Source organism: Orcinus orca, chromosome 15 (assembly GCF_937001465.1).
Source record: "Orcinus orca chromosome 15, mOrcOrc1.1, whole genome shotgun sequence".
Lineage (NCBI taxonomy): Eukaryota > Metazoa > Chordata > Mammalia > Artiodactyla > Delphinidae > Orcinus > Orcinus orca.
The window spans coordinates 14,516,441-14,531,436 of record NC_064573.1 but is presented as its reverse complement, the minus strand read 5'-3'; the positions used below and the strand labels follow the sequence as shown (position 1 = coordinate 14,531,436).

At 35.4% G+C, this 14,996-nt stretch overlaps 1 long non-coding RNA gene across 1 annotated transcript; it reads left to right on the top strand.

Annotated features, from left to right (window-relative positions):
• Positions 1-285: 285 nt before the first annotated feature.
• On the top strand, positions 286-7,979 carry LOC101269780 (uncharacterized). Its single transcript, XR_004482421.2, has 5 exons — positions 286-411; positions 2,034-2,114; positions 4,227-4,281; positions 6,139-6,203; positions 7,846-7,979. It is a non-coding gene; the product is annotated as an uncharacterized LOC101269780 (long non-coding RNA).
• Positions 7,980-14,996: the final 7,017 nt, after the last annotated feature.

Genomic DNA, 14,996 nt, shown 5'->3' with positions numbered 1-14,996 from the left:
TGTTTATGAGCGAAAAGAAATATCAGGAGACACTCAAAATGTATTTCAACTAATATGACTGTTTTCCAGAGATAAATGTTCATAAGCCGTTGTGTTGGTTATAATTATAAAGAAAGTTTTTAGAAATCTTAAAGTTGTGAATTGTGTTGTTTGAGCTTTCAAGGAAGGCTATTTTAAAAATGACATCAGTGATTTGGCACAATTTTAGTTTCAGAAAACTCTCAAATTGTCATGATTTCAATCAACATTTCTGATTTTGGAAACTAGATTAACAGTCACGATTTCTCTTCCATAGGTGGGAGTATATCAAACCTCTATGGTATATTAGTAGCTCGTTATAGGCAATATCCAGAGATAAAAACAAAAGGCATGACAGCACTTCCATGCATTGTATTGTTTGTTTCTGAACAAGTAAGTATAAAGTTTAGATTTTTCCAACTTTTAAGAGTCTTCTAAGATACACTGATAAAGTAATTGAAAGACTGAGACTATTAGCTTCATTTTTCCATTAAATATATTCAGTAATCTGTCTGGATCTATGGATTAATATTGGAAAGGGGAAAAACAACTTTCCAGTTGGTATAGACTCTATAGATTAGCAATACAGATAAGTCAGTATTAAAATTTTATTTCAACATAGGAGAAACTAACAGAAAAAATGTGATTATAAATATAAAACATTTTGCTACCTATACCATAAAAAAAGCAAGACAGAAAATTCAAAGATATAATGGTTCACTTTAAAGTTGAATTAAAAGAACGAGAATGTGTTTAATGTTTTCTTTTTCCAGTTAGGACTGTAAGAGTCGGTTGACAAGAAAGCTTTGTTTTTATAGGTCCTCAGCCAGATGTTTCTGATACTGACAATATATCCATTGAGGTCTCCTTTAGTTTTAATGTTCCAACCCTGTGCCTAGTAACAATACGTATTTTTAAAAAATCAATTCATCCCTCTAATAAATCCGATCACTTTTTTCTTTTCTACCATGGTAACAGTTATAATCTTAAAGTGTAATTGTAGTCCCAGCTTGCGAATTCTATCTAAAAGTACTTGGAAACACAGGGTTTTCTTTAAAATGTCCCCATGTTTGCAATGTCTTTCCTTTGCCAAACTCAAATTGGCATTATATAAATGTATATTATCAAATTAGAGACCACTGCTGCATATTTAATGTAATTTACTATAAAACTTAATACAATTGAAGATGCTTGTTTACAAATGTCATTTTCATCATTTCACATATACTTTTTAAATATAATGAGCAAATAAGCTGAAATTCCACAATACAGATTAAAAAAGAACATTTCCTATTTCATCTATGCATTCTCCATTGAAATGAAAATATATGGTTAGGATTTTAAATTTCTCTACTTGTTTCTCTCATATATCTGGTCTTTTCCGGGCAGCTAAAAATAACCCAGGCCAAGTTTATCTTTGAGCTGTCACCTCCATCTTACTGATACTGTTTACATTATGCAAATGCTACAAGGAGATAGTAGTCACCTAGAAGGCAAGAAATCAAAGTTGATGTCAAAGTCAACATTAAAAACTGCAAGCAGAATAAGAATTGATTCATTTCTTCAGGCCTCACTCTTTAAAAAAAATTGGAAATTCAAGACTTAAACCTGTCCATAACATGTAAGGATTTACCTGGAGGATATTGTCACTAAATTTATAAATGACACGATTCATGTGTATACAGAGAACAAGAATATTCAAACTCCTGCATTTAAAGAGTCGTGTTCTGTGACAGTGCCTCCTAGAAAGAGGTACTACAACCTTCTTCATCTCAACAAATGTAATGATAAGGGTCTGGAACTATGCCTTAAGAACTCTACTTGCATGTGTGTGTGTGTGTGTGTGTGTGTGTGTGTGTGTGTATATATATATATATATATATATATATATATATATCCATGCACAAACCCATGCAAAGCTATGCGTATAAGCCCTAGTGTGAGTGATGCACTAGTGTAAGTGATGATTTAAGGCAGGAGAATTAATACCTTTCTTGTTTTCATTTTTGCCCAAGGGTCAATATTCAGTAAAAAAAAGCTGCAGCAATCCTTGGTATGGGAACTGATAATGTAATTGAAGCAAAATGTGATGAAAGGTATGTCCTTAATACATTCTCAAAATTTTTTATTATCATGCTTGGCATGAAGATTAAAATCCCATTTTTCTATTATCCCAATTTTTAGCAAGAATACTCTCCCATAATAGTTTCAATAATTTTAACTAGAAGTAATTATGAAACAAGCACCAAGGTATCCTATCCTACTGTTAAGACTTCTTTACTAAGTATAGTCCTAAATCAGTGAGACTGTCACATATCCGTTCCTTGTTTTAAGGAGATCCAGTTAGCAATATAATGATGTTTAGAGATGAAAAATTCAACTGCATTAGAAATCTACAGAGTGAAAGTATATTTCCATTTGTCTTGAATCCTACTTTTCATAACTAAACTACATTACAAATACATATATTCTGGGAGATCATTTTGATGCATATCAAATGTATTTATACATTTATGCATATCAAATTCTGTGTTATAATCTGCAACTTATTCTTTTATTTTTTTTGGCTTTAGAATATATCTTAGGAATCTTATCCCATGAATTTATACAGACCTTCCTTATTCTTTTTTAATTACTTTGGAGTTTTCCATTTTATAACTAACATAATTTCACATATCTTATTTAAAAGGGTTTTCACCTAGATTTTAGTATTTAAGAACAATGCTTAAATGAATATAATTATATAAATATATTTGAGTGTCTGTGTTTTAATATTTCTCATGTGAATCTCTAGAGGTTGAATTATTGGTTCAAAGAATGTCTGCACTTACAATTTCATAAAGATTTTTATTTGCCCTTCAAACATTTTTCAGTTAATTGATACTCTTATCTACCTTGTGAAGCCTGAATATTATCAATACTTCTATACTTGAAAATTCTGATAGACAAAGGTGACGTTTAGTTATTTGGGACAATGTATAGCCAATATATGGACCAGCCAATTGTGTATTACCATGATCTGTCTGTTCATGTTTTTTGCCCATATTTTATTGGTGGTTTATTATTTATTGGCTTGTAAAAAAATATTTATATATTGAAAAGTTTTGAAATATAAAATATATGAATATAAAATATTTTGCAAATATGTTTTATGTTTATAATTCAATACTTATCTCAAGTCATTTGGTTTTCTTTATATAAATCCTGAACATTTCCTGAGAATCCCTCCCCCAGATACTTTATATCTTTTTTACTGCTATGAATAGGATATGTTCTATGTTTATTCAGAACAATTAGTTTTAAAAAATAGGAACCTAATTTTTGTAACCACCCATTTGCTCAACATTCTTATCATTTTCAAGAGTTTTTCAATAAACAATGTTAGGACTTCCAGGTATACAACCATATGTACTCAAATTAGGGTTTTTTTCTCCTCTTCTTTTTATCTATCTATCATCATCATTATAATCATCTAGCTAGCTAATAGGTATTTCTTCAGAAAAAAATACTATAATATTGATGGTAGTGAGCATCCTTATCTTGTTCCTGACTTTTAAGAGAAATGTTTCGTCTGAATCATCAATAGACAGGATTTTAGTCTGAAAACTGGATGGAGTAGGAGAATATTGGCTTTTGGGTTTTTTTCCCAGAAACTCTCCGTGAAGAAATGTGAGGCCACCTGAATTTGTGTCATGTTCTTCCCCCACTCCCCCAATTTGGATACTTGATTTTTCTACCTTGATACTAAGAAGTCTTTATAATTAAAGGTTAATAATTAGGTAGATGAAAGAAAGAAAGGGAGGGAGGGAGGGAGGGAGGGAGGGAGGGAGGGAGGGAAGGAAAGAAAGAAAGAAAGAAAGAAAGAAAGAAAGAAAGAAAGAAAGAAAGGGAAAGAAAGAAAGAAAGAAAGAAAGAAAAGAATCATCTGTATCTTTCTTAGAAAAATCAGAATCTTCTGATTTGTAAGTAATGCTGATTTTAAGATGATTGAATAGTAAATTAAGCATTCTTTAACTCAAATAACACGATATTTAACATTGGTTTTAGACAATTAAACATTTACTTAATAGTTGTTTTTACACCTATAAATACCTTTGGGAGACAATAAAAACTAATTTTTTAATCTTGAATATTATGTATTCTTCTAATTGGTAGAATTGGTTTGTTTATTCACTGATAAGAAATCAATGTGTATTTGCATTTTTAAGGGGAAAGATGATTCCAGCTGAGTTGGAGAAAAATATATTACAAGCTAAAAGGAAGGTATGTTCTGAAGTTCCATATTTAACACACAAATGCATCTTAATTTTCTTCACCACTTTTTTTTTTTTTTTTTTTTTTGCGGTTTGCGGGCCTCTCACTGTTGTGGCCTCTCCCGTTGCGGAGCACAGGCTCTGGACGCGCAGGCTCAGCGGCCATGGCTCACGGGCCCAGCCGCTCCGCGGCATGTGGGATCTTCCCGGACCGGGGCACGAACCCGTGTCCCCTGCATCGGCAGGCGGACTCTCAACCACTGCGCCACCAGGGAAGCCCTCTTCACCTATTTTTGTTAGTGGAAAACAATTGATAATTGCTAAAGGAAATAAAATAATCCCTAAATGTAGGAAATTTCTTCTAAAACTGAAGTGAAATAATTAACATTGTAGTATTTCCTGATAATTTTGTTTCTGTTAACTATCAAAAGAAAAGTTATCAGGATATTTACTAATAAAGGGGTTTGGTCAGCTCTATTGTTGTGGTATGATTTTCTGAAAATAAATTCAGAGAGAAATAACAATAAATGAGACTCAGAGGTAGTGGTATTAGTTCATCTTATGGTTAAGCTACTTTTTCCATTACTGTAGGTACCTTTGAGTATTTGAAATTTTTAAGTACTTAATGCCCTTAGTCAAAGTTATCCAGCTTCCTGATGTCCAGAAGTGTAACGGTTAAGTAACAATATTAGCATAGGAGTGGACTTCATGGGATTGTAAGAATGATGCAGCTTTTGTCATCACCAGGGCTAAACTCCTTTTTGTGTCACTGCCACAGCTGGCAGCACAGTGTTCGGGGCCTGCGACCCACTCCACGACATCGCAGATATTTGTGAGATGCACAAACTCTGGATGCATGTGGATGTAAGTCACGTCCTTGAGTCTGGATCATGATTCACCTTTTTAAAAAGATGTATCCTATGAATAGTCCTTAAAATTTTTTAATTGACATTGCAGGCAAGACAAAAATTTCTGTAACCCTAATTTTTATAAAGAATAAATATCAAGAAAGAATAGTCTTATTTGCATAAATTATCTTAAATTAGACTTAATACACTATCATGGAATGAGCTACAAATGTATCTAGTGTTTAAAAAAAGTCTAAACCTCTATTAATATTCAACCAACAATTTAGAAAATCAGTTTAAAGAAATAGTTAAAACAATTTTAAATCAAAAGGACTTAGCCCATTACTCTAATATACGTTTCTTAATTAATAGCTATTATGGAAATCAAAAGTTTTGATGCTATTAGTTTGGTACAGTGACTTTGGGCAAAAATGTCTTTGGCTTTGACTAGAGTTGGACAAATTTAAAGTTATATAATATGGTAGATATGTTAATTTTTCTGTAGTATTGCCAAATCTGATTCCAACTTTTAAAAATTTCTGTCTCTGGAAATTACACAGAAGGTATCTCTTTGAATTAATTAGAAAAAAAACTTTACTATGTCATGAATAGACAATGAAAATTAATAGGAAATTTTTAAATGCATTGTTCTTCTAAGTAGGATAATTATAGCCAAGTTTATAATTATCTTGAATAACAATTAAATCTTCATCAACTTTTGAAATAAAATTAACATAGGAAAAAGCATTCAGTGCTATGTAAAAAGAAATAGAGGGCTTCCCTTGTGGCGCAGTGGTTGAGAGTCCGCCTGCCGATGCAGGGGACACGGGTTCGTGCCCCGGTCCGGGAGGATCCCACATGCCGCGGAGCGGCTGGGCCCGTGGGCCATGGCCACTGAGCCTGCGCGTCCGGAGCCTGTGCTCCACAACGGGAGAGGCCACAACAGTGAGAGGCCCGCGTACCGCAAAAAAAAAAAAAAAAAAAGAAATAGGAACACAAATCCTTTGTATCTGTTACAGGCAGCTTGGGGAGGTGGATTGTTGCTGTCCAGAAACCACTCCTATAAACTCAGTGGCATTGAAAGGTGAGACCCGGGCCATTGCTTGTGCAAGCGAAAGAACCTATTTACGCTTCTGTTTTCTTTCATTAGACGGTGAGCACTAACTGGGGCTGTTTTGTCACCTAGGGCCAACTCTGTGACCTGGTATCCACATAAACTCATGGGTATCCCCCTTCAGTGCTCTGCTATCCTGACTGGGGAAAAAGTAAATAATTTCTATTTTCAAGTAGGGACATAATGGACGTCTTGGTAATGATTAGCTTCACTGTGAATGTTCAAAACCAAAATAATTGTGGCCTCATTGAATTAACGTAGTGCAGCACCATTTGCCCTGTTGAAGAAAACTGATCCTTCCCTTTTGATCTTTTTATTTTTTATTTTATGATATAGTCCTTTTATTTAAGTTAAAATATTGCAATTATTTTTTCCCATTCAAATACTAACTGCTTTCTTAGGGCAAGTTTGAATTGCTCTTTAAAAAATCTAATTAAGATATTCAACTCTTCTTATTTCTTTGAACCTGGCTTCTCTGTCATAGTGCAAGTTTTCATCATCTCTGATTGGAATTGTTTCCCCTAAATATCTTTCAGCTTTTAGGTAGTCCTTCATCTGTGACCAGTGTCATTTAGCAGGGAAGATGGACCTGAGTGTTAACTCATTCATTTTCAAATCTTTGCTCTAACATGTATGAGCTTTGTGATCTCTAACCTCTGCTATACTCTCCAACTTATCTATTACAATTCCCTCTTTATTCCCTTATAAATTATCACCAATTAAGCAAGAATTGAAGGATTATAGGTCTACAGTCCCTTATTTACAATTTTAAAATTTAAAGACATTCTGAACAATTAATTTTTTTGTAGTTCATCAGGTGACAAAACCAATCCTGACCTGTTGTGAGGCTCATATTGACTCTATGTACCCACTTAATGTAACATTCATAGAAATGTTAATGTATTTGATTATGACATACAGCCCCAGACCCCAATGAAATGCTGCATTATCTTCTATATATGGACTAAACTACTTATTATAAAAAAATCTGTATTTTGACACCCACCTGTTGGCAAGGTTTTCAGAGAAAGGATGTGAATTTATTTATTTATTTATTTAACATCTTTATTGGACTATAATTGCTTTACAATGGTGTGTTAGTTTCTGCTTTATAACAAAGTGAATCAGCTATACATATGTTCCCGTATCTCTTCCCTCTTGCATCTCCCTCCCTCCCACCCTCCCTATCCCACCCCCCCATCCCACCCCTCTAGGTGGTCACAAACCACCTAGCTGATCTCCCTGTGCTATGCGGCTGCTTCCCACTAGCTATCTGTTTTACGTTTGGTAGTGTATATATGTCCATGCCACTCTCTCACTTTGTCACCACTTACCCTTCCCCCTCCCCACATCCTCAAGTCCATGCTCTAGTCTAGTAGGTCTGTGTCTTTATTCCTGTCTTACCCCTAGGTACTTCATGACCTTTTTTTTTTTTTTCTTAGATTCCATATAGATGTGTTAGCATACGGTATTTGTTTTTCTCTTTCTGACTTACTTCACTCTGTATGATAGACTCTAGGTCCGTCCACCTCACTACAAATAACTCAATTTCGTTTCTTTTTTTTTTTTGCGGTACGCGGGCCTCTCACTGTTGTGGCTTCTCCCGTTGCAGAGCACAGGCTCCGGACGCACAGGCTCAGCGGCCATGGCTCACGGGCCCAGCCGCTCTGTGGAATGTGGGATCCTCCCGGACCGGGGCACGACCCCGTGTCCCCTGCATCGGCAGGCGGACTCTCAACCACTGCGCCACCAGGTAAGCCCAAGAGCTGCATATATTGTCTCTCCAAATACTATGACAACAGCAGGACATGTCTACACCCTCATTCTGCCCCTTATTTATAATTTTTAACTGCCCCTTATTTAAAATTTAATTTAAATAATTGACATGCTTTTAGGAAGCTATTCTTATCACCTTCTTCCCAGTACTCTATAGGAAGATGGGCATTAGGTTCTGTTCAGATGAAAGCTTTGCCATGAACTAACAACATCTTTAATATATTGGGGACCTGGTCCTCTCCATTACATTACCCACCCTGTGGACGCTAAGGGACTCTCTCAGATGTCAGTATCAGAGGCAGTTAGAGCTGGTTAGATTTTTATTTGGTAGATATGGAATTCCTAGTACAAAACACTAATAGAAAAATATATTCTGTAACATGAATCACAGAGGCAAATTCATGATCCTACTTTGGTTAGTCTATAATATATTGTCATTAATATATTGGTTAGTCTATAATATATTGGCATTAATATATTGGTTAGTCTATAATATATTGGCATTAATATACTGGTTAGTATATAATATATTGGCAGCATTTTCTCTTCTAAATTTCTCTCTTTCATCAACTGCTTTTTCCTAACCTTATAATCACCTAGTTCAAAACAAGCATTAAAAAAACCACTTTGAATAGTGTATCGACATTGGTAACTCACCTTAATTTCTTTTGATAATGAGGCATTGAAATAATGAATACATTCATTCAATAGTAATGGATCTACCATTCATTGAACATGTATTAGGCTAGGAAGCTTTACGTATGTTATTTAGCTTATGTTTACCAACAGTTGTGCTGGTTATATCTGTTAAATAGGTAAAGAAATTAACTTGCTAGTGGATGAAGAGAACTACATCTAAGGAGCAAAGGTGACAACTCACCTAAATCCAAAATATATTTTTTTCCACAAATTCATATTGTCTTTCTTAATACAATTCATAGCACCATGGGAATGCCAAAACTCACACTGGGCAGTGATGAAAAGCAGGCCCATCATCTTTTGCATATGGAGACTACTTCATAAAAATGGTATATAAACAGATGTTATATAAGTAGGGCCATTCCTGGGAATAGGAAAAAAATTTCAGCGTACCATGAAATGGGAATTCTTTTATATTATAGAACATTTTTATATACAAGAAATCAGGTTCAGGTAAATACCCATGATGGGCTTGAATGGGAGGAGTTGACTTGCAAGTTTGTAGCATGATTTATAACTAGTAAATATTTAAACATTTGCTATGTGAATCTCCATCAGTACTCTTCACAAAATAATGGGCATTAAGAATGAAGTCCAGAGATATAAATGAAAAATTTCACAGTTTTTCTCATTTGCTATAATTACAGAATGAATACTTCATTGAAGTAGGAAGAGGAGCCACCTTTAATGAAATTCATATTTCTTAAAAATAAAATTAGTTACATAAAATACTGTGATAGGTTACAAAAGTAAGTAAGAAGAAAATCATATAGTAATGTAAGATTCTACAAACATCGATTATTATGCAGAAGCAAATCGAATGCAAAAGCTTCTTTTTGGTTGGATTTTCTACATGGGTTGGACTGGTTTTATATTCATAAAATGACTGTGTTTGGCCAGGAGAGTGCTATAGGGAGCTTAATTGTCCAAGAGCCCATCTGCTTCTCTTAAATTCATAACTGCATTTGCCCTGAGGCTGTGCTTTCCAGAGTTTTCTCCCAGTCAATCACTGATTGAGCACGGCAGGGATTCTAAGGCATTCCCATTCCTGAGAGACACGAGACTCTCTTGATAGCTGAGTTGGTGTGAAGAGTTCCCAAGGGCCTTTCTGAATTTTACTTAGATTTCATCATACTCCAGGACGCTTCTTCCCCACCTTTCCCCACCTGTTTCCTTCACTTAGGGTCAGACTTATGCACAGTCTGAAAGCTCTCCCAGTCTGACTGGCTCCTTCCCACTGTCTTTCACACAGGTACTTCACTAATGAAGTCCTTGCACCTTTAATCTCATCTTGGTGTCTGCCGTTTGGAGGACCTGGGCTAACAGAGTCCAATTAAGTTCAGAATAGAAGTGCCATTGTCTTTACTATTCAATCTTTGTAGATTTTTTTCAAGAAACTTAAAGATACATTCACGAGGAGGATGCATATCCTGATACTTTTCATTGCCAATTTAGTATGCATTGAATGCCACCAAAAGCTCTATGTGGAAAATTGCTGAAGAGTAATAAACTCTATGCCAAGTATTTCAATGATATTTAGCCCCATTTCTTCAGAATTCAGAGTAGGAATATTCTTCATCAATAATTTCTATTAACTTTTCTGCAATTTTTTCTTCCTCTAATTACTTACAGCTTCTCCCTGGACCAGACTGCCCTCAAAGAAAAATATCAAATGATAAAGTGGTTAGCTCAAAATATTAGTCCACTGCTATTTAATCATGTCTATTCTTAAGCATTTCAAAGACTAGTAATGCCTTCTCCAAACCAATATTTTTACAAAATTGTGAAAGTTGGGAGCATCTGACCAAATGTTCATACAATCAAAGCTTTTTACGCATTTTGATTCATATATATTTCTTGTGGAGAAAAATAAGGCTTTGAAAAAGGATAAAAAGTTGCGTGCTAGGGTTAAGTATTTATAATTTCAAATAGTATGGTAATTGTCAATAAGAAGGTTACATTTGTGGAAAAATCTGAAGCAAGTGAAGAGGAGACCACGCTAATAGTTAGCTGTGTAGCAAGAGGGAATCTCAATTTAAAATCTTAGAGACTGAAGCACACCTGTTGCATCTAAGACACAACAAGGAGATCAATGTGGCTAACATGGAATGAGCTGTTCATATGAGGAAATAATGTAAGAAAGAAAATGAAAGGGTTCCTCCGTCATTACTCTTTCTTAGAACTCCATTGCCTTTGGTCTCTGTTGAAAACAAGTTCCGATTTAAACAGAAAGTGTAGCCTCTTGGGGGCTCCGAGCATCCCCGCTTACTTAGTTGTAGGTGTAGCATCCTTACCTCGTGCTATTTGCATTGTCACTGAGTTGCCACATATGGTAGGACCAGTGGAATCCCATGCTCATTGTGCAATGCAAAGGCTATGTGTGCCTGGGGAGGCAAGGAGTGGCAGACATATATGTTGCCTGTATCTCCTTAGCTCATAGGCATAATCCATTGTCCCACTGGACTTCACTTTCAAAACACAAGTCCAAAATAAAATTTTAAAGAATTTCAGGACAGCGACAGCAGAGCATTACGTTAAGCCTGAAGCCCTTCTGAATGTGGGCCCTGTGTGACTGCACAGGTTGTGTGCTCATGAAGCCAGCTCTGATCACAAAGGCTTAAGTATTGAGAAGACACTGAAGTACCACCTCATATGGCTGTCAAGGCTCTACACTACACAAGCCTAGAGTAACTATGAACACATACCCTCAGCATGGACATACATGGAACGTATGGACAGAAGCAAAGAGACCAGTTAGGAAGCAATTTCAGTAATGCAGTGGACAGTGATTGGGCCAGCATAGTGGCAGTGAATAGGTTAAGATATATTAGATTCTAATTACGTTTTAAAGGTAAATCCTGTGGAATTTTCCAAAATATTAGATGTGGGGAGTGAGAAAAAGAAAGAGGGTCAAGGATAAGAAAACTTTGATGTTTTGGGCCTTAGCAACTAAAGGATAAAATTGATGTATTACTGAGATTGGGAAGACTGGGAGAAACAAGTTGGTGCAGACAGGTCAGGAGTTCACTTTTGGACATTGATTTTGAGACGTTTATTAGTTATGTGAAGCAGGAGACTGAGGTTCAGAGATGAGGTCTCAGACGGAAATGAAAGTGGGAGAGTCATCAACCTGTATATACTGCTTAGAGCCATGAGACAAGTGGAAATCACCAAGGGAAAGACGGTGAGTGGAGACAGATTGGTCGATTTTTCTGTGCCTCCATTATCCACTTTATAGGATTCTTCTAAGAGTAAATTAAACTAAGAGTACAAAGCACTAAACTACATACCTGATATACTGCTGAAGCTCAACAATTGTCAGTTTTAAGATGCACTATGCCAGCCAGTATGCCAAGGGCTTTATTTGTCATATTTCTTATTTTAAAAATTTGCTCTGCATACTAGACAGATAAAAAATTCATGTCAAAATATTTATCAAACATTTGTAGATCTAGGCAACCAAACTTAGAAAGGCTGAGTAACTTGCCTCAAGTTCCACAGACAGTAGGGAGTAAAAGCAGGTTGAGGGGATAGAAATAAGAATGCAGTGAGAATATATAATACCTACTGTTAGTAAGATAATAATCACATTTATTTAAATAAGTACATCTAAATAAATTTAATACATTTCAGGAACTTCTTCAGTGTAATTTAAAGGTACTTACTTGAATGAAGCTTTTGATTTTTTTTAACTACAGGGAACCTATGGCTTTGAGGCACAGATCAACAGATATATGGAACTTGCAAAATACTTTTATAAAGTTTTAAAGAGAAAAGATAACTTTAAGCTAGTATTTGATGCAAAGGTAAGGACTCGATTAGTGGGCTTTTTTTGTGAGAGTGAGTTTAAAGTATCTATACTTTCTTTGCTGAGTTTTTGTTTTGTTTTGTTTTGCGGTACACGGGCCTCTCACTGCTGTGGCCTCTCCCGTTGCGGAGCACAGGCTCCGGACGCGCAGGCTCAGCGGCCATGGCTCACGGGCCCAGCCGCTCCGCGGCATGTGGGATCTTCCCGGACCGGGGCACGAACCCGTGTCCCCTGCGTCGGCAGGTGGACTCTCAACCACTGCGCCACCAGGGAAGCCCTTTGCTGAGTATTTTTTTTACTTGAATATGTTACCTATCCAATACTTTGAGATAATTTAAAAGTTATATGTAAAAATTATTTTAAATATTTTATCTAAATGCAAAACATTTCGGTTTTAAAAACTTTTCCATTTGAGTTCTCTTTCTTACAGGCCGAGGGTCCAAAAGATTAATTTGATGATTATACTCAATTTTTAAATTTTTGAGATGAAACTCTTTGGTTATAATTGCTTTTCTGATTTTGATGGCACTGAATTAAGAGTAATTTAATTGTTCCTAGTTTTTTTCTTGTATGTTAGAGAATGCAGTTGGGTTTCTGGATAGTAGATGACATAAGAAAAAGTGGGCTTTAAATTATATGATAATCCTTGGTTAATCATTATTAAAGTACTAAGTAGATATTAATGAAAAAATGGAGAGTTTTGCTCGTATTCTATCCATCTTCCTCTGCAAGGCCCAGTCAGCCAACCCAATGGCATGCTTTAAGTCATGCTAGTAAGAGTAACTATTAGGAAACAAAGGTGCTTGGTCTTTTTTCTACATTGTCTCCCTCTGATTGTATTATTTCTATTTTTGGTTAGTCTCGCTCAGTCTTAAGTGGAAACTAGAAGTAAAGAAATCTGTTTGTTTTTAATACTGTACATTCTCTGATCATTTATCTGCCTCTCTGAAATGAGCTTTCATAAATTGATTTAAGTAAAGTTCTCTTATACCCCTTTATCTATATAAAAGACATCTAGTCACTGAAGCCAGAACCTTGAATTCATCTTGAAGACCTAGCAAAGATCAATTCTATCTTTTGAAGATTTGGGAAATTTAAACTCTTCTATCTATCTGTACCCGTGGCCACTGCTTCAGTGAAGTCCTCTCCATTCTCTCCTGAATTACTATAACATTCTATTAACTAATATTCTCCTCCCCTCAATTGTTCTCTCCCCTAATTGATTGTCCTGAATGACCTTACTCAAATATAAAATTGGCACTGCCATTAAAATATTTAATATATTTTGAGGAATGGGCATGGGATGGATGGCTGAAGACTGGGCACTCTGTGAGGACACCATTTCCTTTATCTCTGTATTTGGTGCCTGATACATGTATTAGATCCTCAAAAACTATTTTAAAATATATTAAAAGTTAAAAATACTTCTGGGATAATTAAGGAATTAGGTAGGGCTTTAAGGATACTTATAAAATTACTAAAGAATTAGGTAAAACTTTAAGAATACTTGTAAAATTTTAATTTTTTTTTTTTTTTTTTTTTTTGCGGTACGCGGGCCTCTCACTGTTGTGGCCTCTCCTGTTGCGGAGCACAGGCTCCGGACGCTCAGGCTCAGCGGCCATGGCTCACGGGCCTAGCCACTCCGTGGCATGTGGGATCTTCCTGGACTGGGGCACGAACCCGTGTCCCCTGCATCAGCAGGTGGACTCTCAACCACTGCGCCACCAGGGAAGCCCTAAAATTTTAATATTTGATTTAGCCTGAGTTCACCAATGTCTGCTTCTGGACTTAAACATATCCCAAAAAGTTTGGAAGAGATCAAGAACTGCAAAAGGTAAGTTTGTGTGTATGGTGTGGTATTTATCATTTTAATATTGCCTTTGAAATAATGTGTCTGGGTTAGTTTGATTGGTTAGTGGAAGGCGGTAATGTGGTCTTAAGCCATTTTTAAAAAATATTTGTATGGAACCAAGCGAAATCTCAACCCACCAGTCATTTTGCAAATTAATCTAGTCATCCTTTATATAATTGAAAAATAATTTTTGAATGCTAATATTCAATCTACTGAGTTTTTTACCCTTTGGTTAATTCATTCATCAGTTAATGCTTGCCATATGTTCCAGAGGATTTAGAGGTATAAAATGAATAAGACAGAATCTGAGTTCTAAGCTAGAAGGCTTAGTGGGGAGAAGATAAGAATAGAAATAATTACAATTTTTATGAGCAATAGAAGATGTACTTGGAGAAGAATTATCACATTTGAAATATTTATCATAAGGTCATCTGAGCAAGAATCTAGGAGAGATTTTATTACAGATCAGTGATCAATACTGAAAAAAATCCAAATAAATGTCATAGCAATGAGAAGATTTAATCTTTACCCTAAGAATGTATATTAAAATAAAGAGAATTGCCACTATTACATGTTATTTAGCTATACATTTACTGTAAGTTTTTAACCTATCTTAAGCATGCATTAT